This window comes from Sus scrofa, chromosome 2, assembly GCF_000003025.6.
Source record: "Sus scrofa isolate TJ Tabasco breed Duroc chromosome 2, Sscrofa11.1, whole genome shotgun sequence".
NCBI classification, from domain to species: domain Eukaryota; kingdom Metazoa; phylum Chordata; class Mammalia; order Artiodactyla; family Suidae; genus Sus; species Sus scrofa.
The window spans coordinates 26,948,304-26,961,000 of record NC_010444.4 but is presented as its reverse complement, the minus strand read 5'-3'; the positions used below and the strand labels follow the sequence as shown (position 1 = coordinate 26,961,000).

At 45.4% G+C, this 12,697-nt stretch overlaps 1 long non-coding RNA gene across 2 annotated transcripts in view; it reads left to right on the top strand.

The window, feature by feature from the left end:
* Positions 1 to 7,633, top strand: part of LOC110259281 — a 48,960-nt gene extending 41,327 nt beyond the window's left edge. For both annotated transcript variants that reach the window (XR_002341526.1, XR_002341525.1), the window contains exon 2: positions 7,487 to 7,633. This is a non-coding gene — a long non-coding RNA (uncharacterized LOC110259281). The remainder of the gene's footprint in view (positions 1 to 7,486) is intronic.

The window sequence follows — 12,697 nt, the reverse complement described above, 5'->3', positions numbered from 1 at the left end:
ACTGAGGTAGGACCGGCTTAGCCTTTGGAGTCACAAAGGCAAGTGGGTGTCCCAGGGTCAGGCTGTATAAAGTCCAGTGAGCCATGGTAAGAGGCTTGGACTTACATGTAATAAGGAAGCACTGAAGGAGTTTTCAGCCAGGGAATGATTTGCTTACTGTTTTAAATGGCCCACCGTGGTTGCCAGATGACAAAGCCATCAACCGCCAGCCCTTACATCTGTACAGTGCTTTTCCATTTACAAAGACCTTCCTCCTTGGCAATTTCAATAGCATCACAAATGAGATCCACAGGATGCTTCCCGTTTTGTAGATGAAAAAGTAAGGCTCAGACTGGTGTATGTGACTGAGGCCAGGTAAACTAATCAGCAAGTAAGTGACAAGATTCAGTGGAAAATATATTCAGCCTTCGGTACCACAGGTTCTTCATCTGTGGATTCAACTAAGCCCGGATTGAAAATGTTCAGAAGAAAATTCCAGGAGTTCCCGTTGTGGCTCAGCAGAAACAAACCCAACTAGTATCCATGAGGATAGGGGCTCGATCCCTAGCCTCACTCAGTGGGTTAAGTTTCTGGCATTGGCATGAGCTGCGGTGTAGGTCAGTGGCTGAAGCTCCCATTGGACCCTTAGCCTGGGAACTTCCATATGCCCCAGGTGCAGCCTTAAAAAGACGAAAAAGGAAAAAACGTCCAAAGAGCTAAACTTGAATTTGCCTCATGCCAACCGCTATTTATACAGTATTGGCATTGTATTGTATTACAAATATTTACAGAACAGCTACAATGTATTGGGTATTATGAGTAACCTAGAAATGGTTTAAAGTATAAGAGAGAATGGACATATGTTATATGTAAATGCTATGCCATTTTATGTCAGGGACTTGAGTATCCTCAGATTTTGGAATCTGGGGGGTGGTCCTGGAACAAATTTCCCATGGATACCAAGGGATAGCTGTACTTAGTGCAGAATCTGCTCCTTAGGAGAAGTTCCCTGGAACTGGAACTTGAGCAGCAGCTACTGTTCCATCCATTTCCTCTCTTTCTATGGCCAGCAGACAGCTGTTCCTTTTGAGTGTGTTTTTCCCTTACCTGGAATTCCTCCCCAACTCCTTTGTCCTTCCACCGACTCCTCCCCTTCTCAATCCAGAGACACATCCTCTCCTTCCAACCACCCACCAGAATGTATATGAAGATGCTCCAGTATAGTCGTATGTCCTTGTACTTTATCTTATAATCACACTTTGAAAGTGCATCTCCCAACTTTGTTAGTGCCTGCAGGCACACACCTAATTCCTGTGATAGACTAAACATGTCATAGGTGCTCAGTATAAAACAGGATTCTCTCAGTTGAATTAGGGTTACTATCCCAAGTGCTTCTTATCTGCCAGGCATGGAATTATTGGTATTTTTCAAAAATTCTTTCATATAATTCTAATAGCAACTATCTTTAAGAAAGGTACTATTACTATCATTTTATACATGAAGAAACTAGGGCCCAGAGATGTTAATGAGGAGCAAATGACTTCAATGCCCTTGCTCTTAATCTCTGCTGTACTTCCTTCTTATTGGAGAGAGAGTATCTTTGCTTTTTCAGCCTTGATATTTGACCCTTAGGTGCTAAAACAAATCAACATGTTTTCTGTTGCACACACATGGAAGAGCCTTGCAAAACTCCACGAAACAAATCATCCAAGCCATTGGTCCACCCATCCATCCGTTGAGCCATCCATCCATCCATCTTAGCAACCATCTTTCCCTCTGATTTATGCCAAGTTATGAAGAGAGACTAGGTGGGCGGGGTAGGAGGCAGAATGTATAAATTAGGTCTGGCTCACTTCAAATGCCCTGCTCTTCCTTGAAGTAACCGCTTTGCACCTCTAGAAGAGACAGAAGAGTTTTAGGCATGCTATGAAAACAGACGCTTGACTTCCTTCTCCTTGTCACTGCTTCTCCTCACCCCTTGCTGTCCCAGGGAAAGGAGCTATGAATCCGGTTGCCCTGGAGCTTCTGCAGAACTGGTCATCCCAGGGAGGGAACGTGCAGTTCAGAAACGCACATGCAGATGCACAGTCTGTTGCTCATCTGGATCAGTGGTTCCCACCAGATCAGTAAAGCGGAAATGACCGCAGCTGCAAAGACGCAATGGAGTAGATGTCAAAGGACCTTGATGAGTTCCTTACTCTCCCAGCCTGGTTTCTTCCTCTGTTTAATAGGGCAGAGTTTTCCTTTTTTTTTTTTTTTTTTTTTTTTTCCTCACTTCCTTTATCTTCTCCAATGCAAAACCTCTGGCCTGACAGAGATTTTTAGTAAGACAGGGTGGAAAGACCGAGACATTGTTAAGCTAATAATGCTTGAAATTGAAACAAGGATCCATAGAACTAGCTAACTTCAGCAAGAGCCAGGTCTGTTGGTCCTGCAGAGATCTCCACTCTAGACTTCCACGGGTAAAGCAGAGGCAACAAACTAAAATGACCAGAAGGACGAGGCAGGAAATAAGACACATGAGTGAAAATGAAGAGAGCAGTATCTGCACAGTAGGGAAGGTGGGTCTTTGATGAGCTAAAGCACATGGACCTGCCTACAGGAGCAGGGACAGCTCAGCTCGGAGCAGGTTCATTGCTGATGAATCATTCCAATTTTCAAAGAGAGCCAGCAATTCTAATTTTTAGGCAAAAATCTCCTTACTTTTAAACATGACCTACTATATCAACTTTGTGAAAATAGTATGGGTCAAGGGACCATGCTGTGTTAAGGGGAAACACTTCCCTTCCTGACGAGTCCCCCCCGAGGAGAAGAGTCATCCATAAAGGTAATACCTGGTCTCTCCTCACACTTCATTCATTCCTCCCCAAGTAGGGAAAAAGAACTCACCTGATTGATGGATTGGGGAAAAGGAACTGGGTTATGGAGAAGGAACTGGGCCTTTATAACTCAACGTCGGAGTTCCCTTGTGGCACAGTGGGTTAAGAATCTGGTGGTGTTACACCTGTGTCGTGGGTTCCGTCCATGCCCTGGAACTTCCACATGCCACAGGCGTGGCCCAAAATAAAACAACTCGGTGCCTTCCTCCCCCTTTCCTTAGGAGCTACCATCCACATGGTTCTGCCCTGATGAAGGCCAGCTTACCCCAGCCCCAGCATGGCTAAGACTGTGACCCGGGATTCTGAGTAGGAATGCTGTTTGCCTACCACTATAAGCCATATCCTCCAATATCCACTTTTTCATTGTGGTGATAAGTTACCTCAGCTGGCTTCCACTTTGGTCATACTTCTCAGTGGGTTCACAGTTCAAGCAGAAAAAAGGAGCCGTAATTACCAGGTCTACCTCAAGATTCCAAGCGTGGGAGTTCCTGTCGTGGCTCAATGGAAACGAATCTGACTAGCAACCATGAGGATATAGGTTCAATCCCTGGCCCCATTCGGTGGGTTAAGGATCTGGTGTTGCCATGAGCTGTGGTGTAGGTCGCAGACATGGCTTGGATCTGGTGTTGCTGTGCCTGTGGCGTAGGCCAGCAGCTACAGCTCCAATTCGACCCCTAGCCTGGGAACTTCCATATGCTGCAGGTGTGGCCCTAAAAAGACCAAAAAAAAAAAAAAAGACTCCCAGGGTCAGCTCTGGTTCCCACCACAGGTTTGCTCCCTCTAACAATAAACCAAATTTGGAGTGTCTGTTGCAGCTCAGCAATAAGGAACCCAACTAGTATCCATAAGGATGAAGGTTCAATCTCTGGCCTCGCTCAGCGGGTTAAAAATCCGGCATTGCGGAGTTCCCGTGGTGGCGCAGTGGTTAACGAATCCGACTAGGAACCATGAGGTTGCGGGTTCGATCCCTGCCCTTGCTCAGTGGGTTAAAGATCCGGCGTTGCCGTGAGCTGTGGTGTAGGTTGCAGACGCAGCTCGGATCCCGCGTTGCTGTGGCTCTGGCGTAGGCCGGTGGCTACAGCTCTGATTAGACCCCTAGCCTGGGAACCTCCATATGCCGTGAGAGCGGACCAAGAAATGGCAAAAAGACAAAAAAAAAAAAAAAAAAAAAATCCGGCATTGCTGTGAGCTGCGGTATAGTTCCCAGAAGTGGCTCAGAACCCACATTGCTGTGGCTGTGGTGTAGGCCAGCCACTGCAGCTCTGATCCAACCCCTAGCCTGGGAACTTCTATGTACCTCAGGTGCAGCCCTAAAAAGTTAAAAATAAGTAGAAATAAACCCAATTTTTGGATGCAGGATCAGGAACTGCTATCTCTCAGGAGGGTGAAGGCAGAAGCCATGCTTAGAAACTTGTGGACCTTTTGGCGGTTCTCCTGGACGGAACTTGCCGAGATGGGGTAGGGTAGATTGAGGGGATTATGAGAGGTAAGAGAAGAGGGATCTAAAAAGGGGGGGAACCTCGATGCCCATCAGAGGAGGACACTATATGGACTGGAAGGTGAGTCAGTGGGAAAATACAAGAGGGTTTTGCACCATCTTCTTCCCATCCTCCGTGTTCAGGATCATCTAATAGAAAGGTTATTTTCTTCCAGCTAATAGTCTGTACTTACGCCCCTTCCTAGGGGGAACATGAAAGTAGTAACATCGCCCAGGCCTCCTTCACAAGGTTGAAAGGATCAAAAGAGTTCTCTTTGGAGAATCTGACCATAAGACCCTGTTATCTGTATCATCAATAGTGTAATTCAAGGCGCCAGGAAAAGTCAAAACTTACTTACTCCGAAACTCACTTTCCAAAACCCTAGAGAACTCAGATCAGATGCTCTTTGCTTGAGGATGATTTAACAGCCATTGAAAACAAGAGAAGCTAATACCTAGGAAGAAGGTTAAACAGCAAAGTAAACCATTGTGTGGCACATTCATTGAACATTTATTGAGCACTTACTATGCGCCTGTCACTGGTGTAAGAGCCGAGCATGTAAAATTGAATAAGTACTCAGAACAAAGAGTTTATAGGGGCAGCAATTTCCAGCAATTCAATGTGCTGTGTTTTTGTTTTGTCTTATTTTAACGGAAAGTACATTTGTAAAGAATGTTTGGGAATTATAGCCCTACCATAAAATATGTTTTGTTTCACTTCCTTTAGCTGTTATTTTATGACAGCCCTGACCTTCTGACCAGAAGCAAAAATCTGGGCTTTCTAAATAGCCCATATTGGCTGGGCTTAATGGGTTTTCAAAATAAATGGATTGGATTTCTGAACCTGTCAAAATATAGAGCACGAGGGCTTTTTTGAACTTGAGAGGCCTGCTCTGAGCGTGGATTCAGAGTCCACTGTCTGAGCCAGGGCGCCAAGAGCCAGCTTATCAGCCACCTGTTATTTTTGATGGAAGCAGAGGTGACCAGGACAAAGGAATGAGCTCAGGGAGGTCAGATGTCACTTAAACATGATGTCACCCGGGGCAATCAAGGCATTAGGGACCTCAGATTCTCTCAGAGGGGAATTCTAGAGGATTTTAACCAAGACTTAAACCAAGGCCCATCTTTGGAATTCTAGAGGATTTTCCCCAAGGCCTAAACTAAGGCTCCTGTAGGACTATCTTTGGTAGCCATCCAGGGAAGGGATGGTGCCACCTGGCACATGATCCCAGGTGCCCGTGGCTGATGAGTAAGTACAGGGTCAGCTATCAGATGATGCGCTGTGCTAACCTTCAAAACAGGAGGAAGGAAAGATGCTTCCGTGTGAGGCCAGCCCAGCTCCACTACTTTCTTTTTCCTTTGTTGTTGTTGTTTTTTTTTTTTTATTTTTAGGGCCACATCTGCAGCATATGGAGATTCCCAGGCTAGGGGTTGAACTGGAGCTGCAGCTGCCAGCCCGCCTATGCCACAGCCACAGTGATGCCAGATCCAAGCCTCATCTGGGACCTACACTGCAGCTCATAGAAACACCAGATCCTTAACCGGCTGATCAAGGCCAGGGATGTTACCCAGATCCTCATGGATACAAGTCAGGTTTATAACCCGCTGAGCCACAACAGGAACTCCCCAGCTCCCCTGCTTTCCATGTGACCTTGAACAGGGCCTCAGTTTCCCCATTTATGAAATGGGGCTGCTAACAGTATTGAGCACACAGGGCCGTCACGATGGTCAAATAGAACAACCAGGTAGAAAAATTCCTCCAGTACCTGGAAGCCCAAACCAGCTCCTCGGGACAATCAGTCTGGTGGCTGCGTTGTCATACCCAGGGTCTCTCTGAGGTCAAGAGAGGCTCCTTGACGCCAAAACCGGTTGAACAGAATTTGATGTTTTAATGGTTGAATCCCATCCGTGGAATTTTGTGACTATCTACCTGATTGCACTCATAGATGGTGGATACAGTGGAATTTGAGGCCTTTTTTGTGACCAAGGCCATTGCAAAACCACCCCCTCCCTCCTGACCCCCACGGACCCCCTCCAACCCCCGAGCACTCTCTGCTAATAGAGTGCCCTTCAGGAGTGCCTGGCCTTGGCCCCTCATCCCTTCTCCCCACTACCCTCCAGGCTGTGTAACATTTAATACCTGATCCCCAAGCATGAGGGGAAGCGGAAGAGAGGCCCACAGAGGCCATCACTCTGTGAAGGCACCGCCAAGCCCTCGCCGCCGAGAGGGGCCTCTGCTGCAGGAAGTGTTTTATTTCACAATTAGCCAAGGCAAAGAGAAACCTTTCTAGAATCTGTTTGTCCCTCAAGGCCACAGGGTTTAAACTTCTCCACCCACCCACCCACCACCCCCAGCCACGGCTCTGAATGAATGATAGGAGCCAATTATTCTGCCAATAGGTGCTGGCTCTGTTGGAATGGACTCCACCGAGCTCTTCGGCACTTTCTCCAAGGGCAGGGTGGGGTCTCTTGTCAAGGGCACCCAGAAGCCTCTTATATGACTCAGCAGAGATCCAGAGTTTTCCTAAATGTAGGGGCAGGGTGGGGGAAGGGAGGAGGAAGAGAGCCAATTACTGACTCCTCCTGGCCACAACCAACAGCTCATCCAAGATACTTGCAGCGTGGGTTTGGGGATCCTAGAACATGTATGAGAAGAAGGCACAGGAGAATCCAGCTCAGACCAAGCTGAATTAGGGGTGCAGGAACCCACTGGGGCAATTCCACATTTCCTATCTTGCGAGCTCCAGGTCCCAGCAGATCATTAAACGGACCTCAAGAGCTGGCCCTGGGGGTGCAAATTACAAAATAGAAGGGTTTCCCAGCCAGGCTTTGAAATAAACCACGAACAAATGCCCACAGACAAAAGGAAGCGCCTATCAGCCCTGGGCCAGCGAACAACCGGGGAGCTACAATGGCATAAACCAGCGGGGGTGGATGTGGCCAGTTTATATGCTTCTAACTCTTGCATCCTGTGAATTGTGAGCCCGGGAGCAATGTTTGTAGCCCATCGAACTAGAAAGGGATCGCCTACAGTGTTCCCAAGTTTGTCTTCTTTTTTATTTGTTATTATCGCCATCACCTTGACCTTCCCCGTCACCGTTGTTATGGTCACTATTAATCATTTTTATCATCATTCCTTGCCTGTGCACAGTCTCTCACCATTGACGGAGAACTTCTGCATCCACCCTGACAACTCGATCGTCACAGTAACTCTCTGAAGCGGACTGGGCAGTATTAGCATCCCTGTTTCCCCCATGGGTGAGCCAAGGCTGGTGGAAAGTAAATTGCTGGCCCTACGTCATGCTCAAGTTCCCATCTCTTGCAAGGATCATCCATTTATAAGACTACAACTTCATTCTGAGACTGACATCAAAGTATTTAACAACTGATAAGACATAGGTACTGACCAGTCAGGACAGACACTAGCTATAAACAATGGATGAATGTGGCCCTTCTGGTTCATGCAGCTGAACATCTCCAAGAGTTTGTTTGACCTGAGGATATTACTTTATTTTTTTATTTAAAAAAATTTGTTTTTTGTCTTTTTGCCATTTCCTGGGCCGCTCCCGTGGCATATGGGAGTTTCCCAGGCTAGGGGTTGAATTGGAACTATAGTCGCCGACCTACACCACAGCCACAGCAACACGGGATCCGAGCCATGTCTGCAACCTACACCACAGCTCACAGCAACGCCAGATCCTCAACCCACTGAGTAAGGCCAGGGATCGAACCCGCAACCTCATGGTTCCTAGTCGGATTCATTAACCACTGAGCCACAGCTGGAACTCCCCCGAGGTATTACTTTAAACACAACATTGTGTCTTCTGGTCCAGTCTTCTCTGTCATTTCACAGAAGCCCTTCTGTCCCCACATAAGACTGCAAGATGAGAGGTGAGATGATGGGGTTATTATAATAAAGAGATGGCTTTCAATCTTATCTTCCTTGACCATCTTGAGACAAGGCAGTGGAAGAAGGGGGTGGGGAGGGCAGCTGTTGCGTGGGTTTGTGGCCTCAAATAAAGGAAGAGAGCACTCTCTTCAGAGCTGGGAGGTTGAGTTCAGACCAAGATGTTAAGGTGTCCCGAGGGAATCGTGTGGCTTTAGCAAGAAGAAAAAGCCAGGAATCAGGAGCCAGGCAGAAATAAGACTGGTGTGGGAGGCGACTGGGAATCGAAGAAGCCTCTTCCCAGTGAGAAACAGAGGGGTCTGCTGCTGTCTTCTCCTGGCACGTGGCACATAGGCATTGCAACCTGGCTTAGACACAGGGATAGAGCTGGGCAGCCGGTGGCCAGTGTTTTCATCAAAGCTAAAGGAAGTGTGCACAATATGAACTCAGAAATTAATAGAAGATTGGAGTTTCCGTCATGGCTCAGTGGTTAACGAATCCAACTAGGAACCATGAGGTTGCGGGTTCGATCCCTGCCTTTGCTCAGTGCGTTAACTATCTGGCGTGAGCTGTGGTGTAGGTTGCAGACGCGGCTCAGGTCCCGCGTTGCTATGGCCCTGGTGTAGGCCAGTGGCTACAGCTCCAATTCGACCTCTAGCCTGGGAACCTCCATATGCCTAAAGAGCGGCCCTAGAAATGGCAAAAAGACAAAAAAAAAGAAATTAATAGAAGATAAATCAGATTTCCACTTTCTCCAAAGCTACTCTCTTTATTTTCCATTATAGAATGTTACTCATTCTATTTCTGTACTTAGTTTTATCAGTTCTTCCCATGTCCTATTCTTGGAAAAGTATCTCTTTTTTTTAATTTCAAAAGTAATATACAGTCACAGAAAAAAATTAATATCGATAAGCCCCCCAAAAGGAAGAGAAAATTAAAATCATCTCTGATTTCTCTATCCCCAAATAATATCATTTAACATGTTGATATGCATCCTTCCAGACACTGCCCCAGGCATAAAACTATCATTGCTCCTAGAGTGATTTACAAATATTTAGTTATTTTATGCCTAACGTCTTCTCTACCTCCTGCTCTTGAAGTTTAGGGACATTTTCTTCGTTTGACAATGTGGACTTAATACGGGGACTCTGAACATATTTTATTGCATGAGGATCTTGTTGATATCATAAAATCAGAGGAAGGATAATATTTATTAGAAATATCCAGGCACAGGGCTCAGAAACAAATCGCTTGTGCCTGAGCAGCATTCTGTGTGTTCGAAGTGGCCATGTAAACACCAAGCCCAGTGGAATCATATATCATTACTCCATAAACAACAATAACAATCCTTGATTTATATCTTCATATTTTCTGCCTTGTTCTTGCAGAAAAGTTGGTAAAGGCTGATTATACTGTTACACCTACTTTTTTTAGAAGATAGAAGATAGGAGAAAATATTACCACAGTGGAAGGAGGGGGGAACCCAGAGGAAAATCCGTTTTTTAAAAAATCTGGGACGTGTCAGCTTGATACACAGCTCTGAAGATGAGAGCAAAGCAAAACAAACACATGAGTTATTTCTTGGATCAAAAGTTTCAATCATCTTTGGGGCTCGCTTCTTAGGTATTTGGATATTTATAAACGATAAGTAAGATGGCAAACTCAAAAAAAAATCTGGAATGTGAAGCTTTCAGGTGAAATGGTCTTGAACCATGTTTCAGGCTGCAGTCTTCATCAAAAGAATTTTTATCAGTGTGGGGAGCAGAGCTTAACATTAAGATGAAGGTGTGTTTCTTTTTTATGAGTATAATCCTGCTGCATTGATGTGAAGCAGAAATGTGTGCAGAGATTGCTACCAAACACAGCCCCCAGTTCTTCCATTTCAACAGGGAGTCATCTGCAGGATTTTTTGGCCATACATATGATTATTATGATGTGATTACTTCTAATAGAATTTCTACACAAAATGTGCTTGGTTAATTTTGTATTCTCAGGTTGTAGCAGTTTCAGAATCCACCGATTTGGATTTTTTTTTTTTTTGGACATTTTTGAGTACAGCATATCCAAGTTTTATTTGGTTTTTAAAAGTGCTGCTGATTGGAGTTCCCATCGTTGCTGCAGCAGAAACAAATCCGACTAGGAACCATGAGGTTGTGGGTTCCATCTCTGGCCTCAATCAGTGGGTTAAGGATCTGGTGTTGCCATGAGCTGAGGTGTAGGTCGAAGACACGAAGACACGGATCCTGCGTTGCTGTGGTGTAGGCCAGCAGTTGTAGCTCCGATTTGACTGCTAGCCTGGGAACCTCCATATGCCATGAGTGTGGCCCTAAAAAGCAAAAAAAAAAAAAAAAAAAAAAAAGTTCTGCTGATCAATGCCCTAGAGTTTATTGAGATTAACTTGCCCAGAACTCAGCCAACCACTCCCTGAGTTCGAAAAGAAATTCTCTTCTTAGCCTTCATCCTCATTGTATTCATGTGAGAACATAAGGAAAGACCAAGAGAGCTCAGTGCTGAGTTTCTATGGAGAAAGTTCCAGAAAATGGGAAAAAAAAAAAATTGTAGACTAGAAAGCTGAATCCCAACACTGGTGTTTATATGCTAAAAGCAGTAAGAAGAGAAAAGAAAAACAAAGAAAAAGCAACAATGAGGAGTTTCTGGCGTGGCTCAGTGGTTAATGAACCTGACGAGTAGCCATGAGGATGTGGGTTCGGTCCCTGGCCTCACTCAGTGGGTTAAGGATCTAGCATGGCCATGAGCTGTGTCATAGTTCAAAGACGCAGCTGGGATCCCAAGCATTGCTCTGGCTGTGGCGTGGGTGGGCAGCTACAGCTAGATTCAACCCCTGGCCTGGGAAGTCCCGTAGGCAATGGGTGCGGGCCCCAAAAAGATTAACAACAAAAGAAGAAGAAAAGAAAAGGCAATGATGGATGTTCTACTCCAGAGTATTATGTTCCAAGAAAACAGGAAATAGAAGAAAATCCAGGCAAAAGGTAACAAAGGATAAAGATAATAGAATTGGCCACAATTGGGAAAGGATGCTGGGAAGGGAAGAGACATTAACGATGCTCATTCTTTCTTTTTCTTTCCTAAAACAAATAATTAATGAGAACCTATTACGTGCCAAGAATTATACTCGCTGCTGGGGATAAAGATGAATCAGACATGGTCCTGGCCCTCATGGGGCTTAAAAGAGAGGGGAGGGGCAGCAAATAAGTAAAGAAATAAATTAAATGAACCTGGCCTTTGTTAATTACCATCAAAAACAAGATAACAGGCCCAATAGGGAGTCACTTACGCGCTGAAAGCCCCATGTCACTGAACCAAGAGACTTAACTAAGTACAGGTTCAGCTCTCCCAGAAATGGAATCTTAAACCGATTGGCCAGGAATCTCTTCATCATCACTAGTTAGGTAATCTGCCTAATGAACCCCTGCCATCCCCTAAAGGAAAGTCACTTGCAATAACCACCATGCTTTTGCCTAGCAAAACTTCCTCATTCCCGCTCCCTTCTGCCCCTAATTATGTCTTGCCTTTTTGCACAGCTTCTTGGGGCTCCTTTCTCTCTACTAGATTGGGCGCTGCCTGAATCATAAATGATTGAATAAAGCCAATAAGATCTTTAAAATTTGCTCACTAAACATCACTGTGAGGAACACAAAGGAACAAGGGGCAGCGTGTGAAACCTACTTTACAGAGAGTGGTCCACAAAGAATTTTCTGAAGAAGGCACTTTTAAACTGAGACCTGAGGAACAAGAAAGGAGCCACCAGAGGAGTTCCCATCATGGCTTAGTGGTTAACGAACCTGACTAGCATCCATGGGGACGAAAGTTCGGTCCCTGGCCTCACTCAGTGGGTTAAGGATCCAGCATTGCTGTGAGCTGTGGTGTGGGGTACAGACGTGGCTTGGATCCCGAGTTGCTGTGGCTGTGGTATAGGCTTGCAGCTACAGCTCCAATTGGACCCCTAGCCTGGGAACCTCCATATGCCACAGGTACAGTCTTAAAAAGAAAAAAAAAAAGGAGGAAGAAGAAGAAGCCGTCAGGTATTCTGCATTTAGGTATAGGAAACAGCAGTGCAAAAACACTGAGACAGGAAGGAGTCTGCTTGATTAAGAACTGTTAGAAGGACATTAAGAACTGCTATGACTGCAGCAATCTAGAGCGGGCCATGAGGTGGGGGAAGTGAGGAACTTGGAGTGCATCCACAGAGCAGTGGAAGCCAGTCCTGAATTTTAAGCAAGAGGAGACGCAAAGTCTGGTTTCTGCCTTTAAAAGATCACCCTGGCTCTGCCTCACACCACATGCAATAAGTAACTCAAGATGAATCAGATACCTAAATGTAAGAGCTAAAATTTATAAAACATTTAGAAGAAAACATTGGACTAAATCTTTCTCACTTTGGATTTGGTGGTGGTTCCTTAGTGATGACACCAAAGTACATGCAAAAGAAGAAGAAATAGAAAAATTGGATTCTCA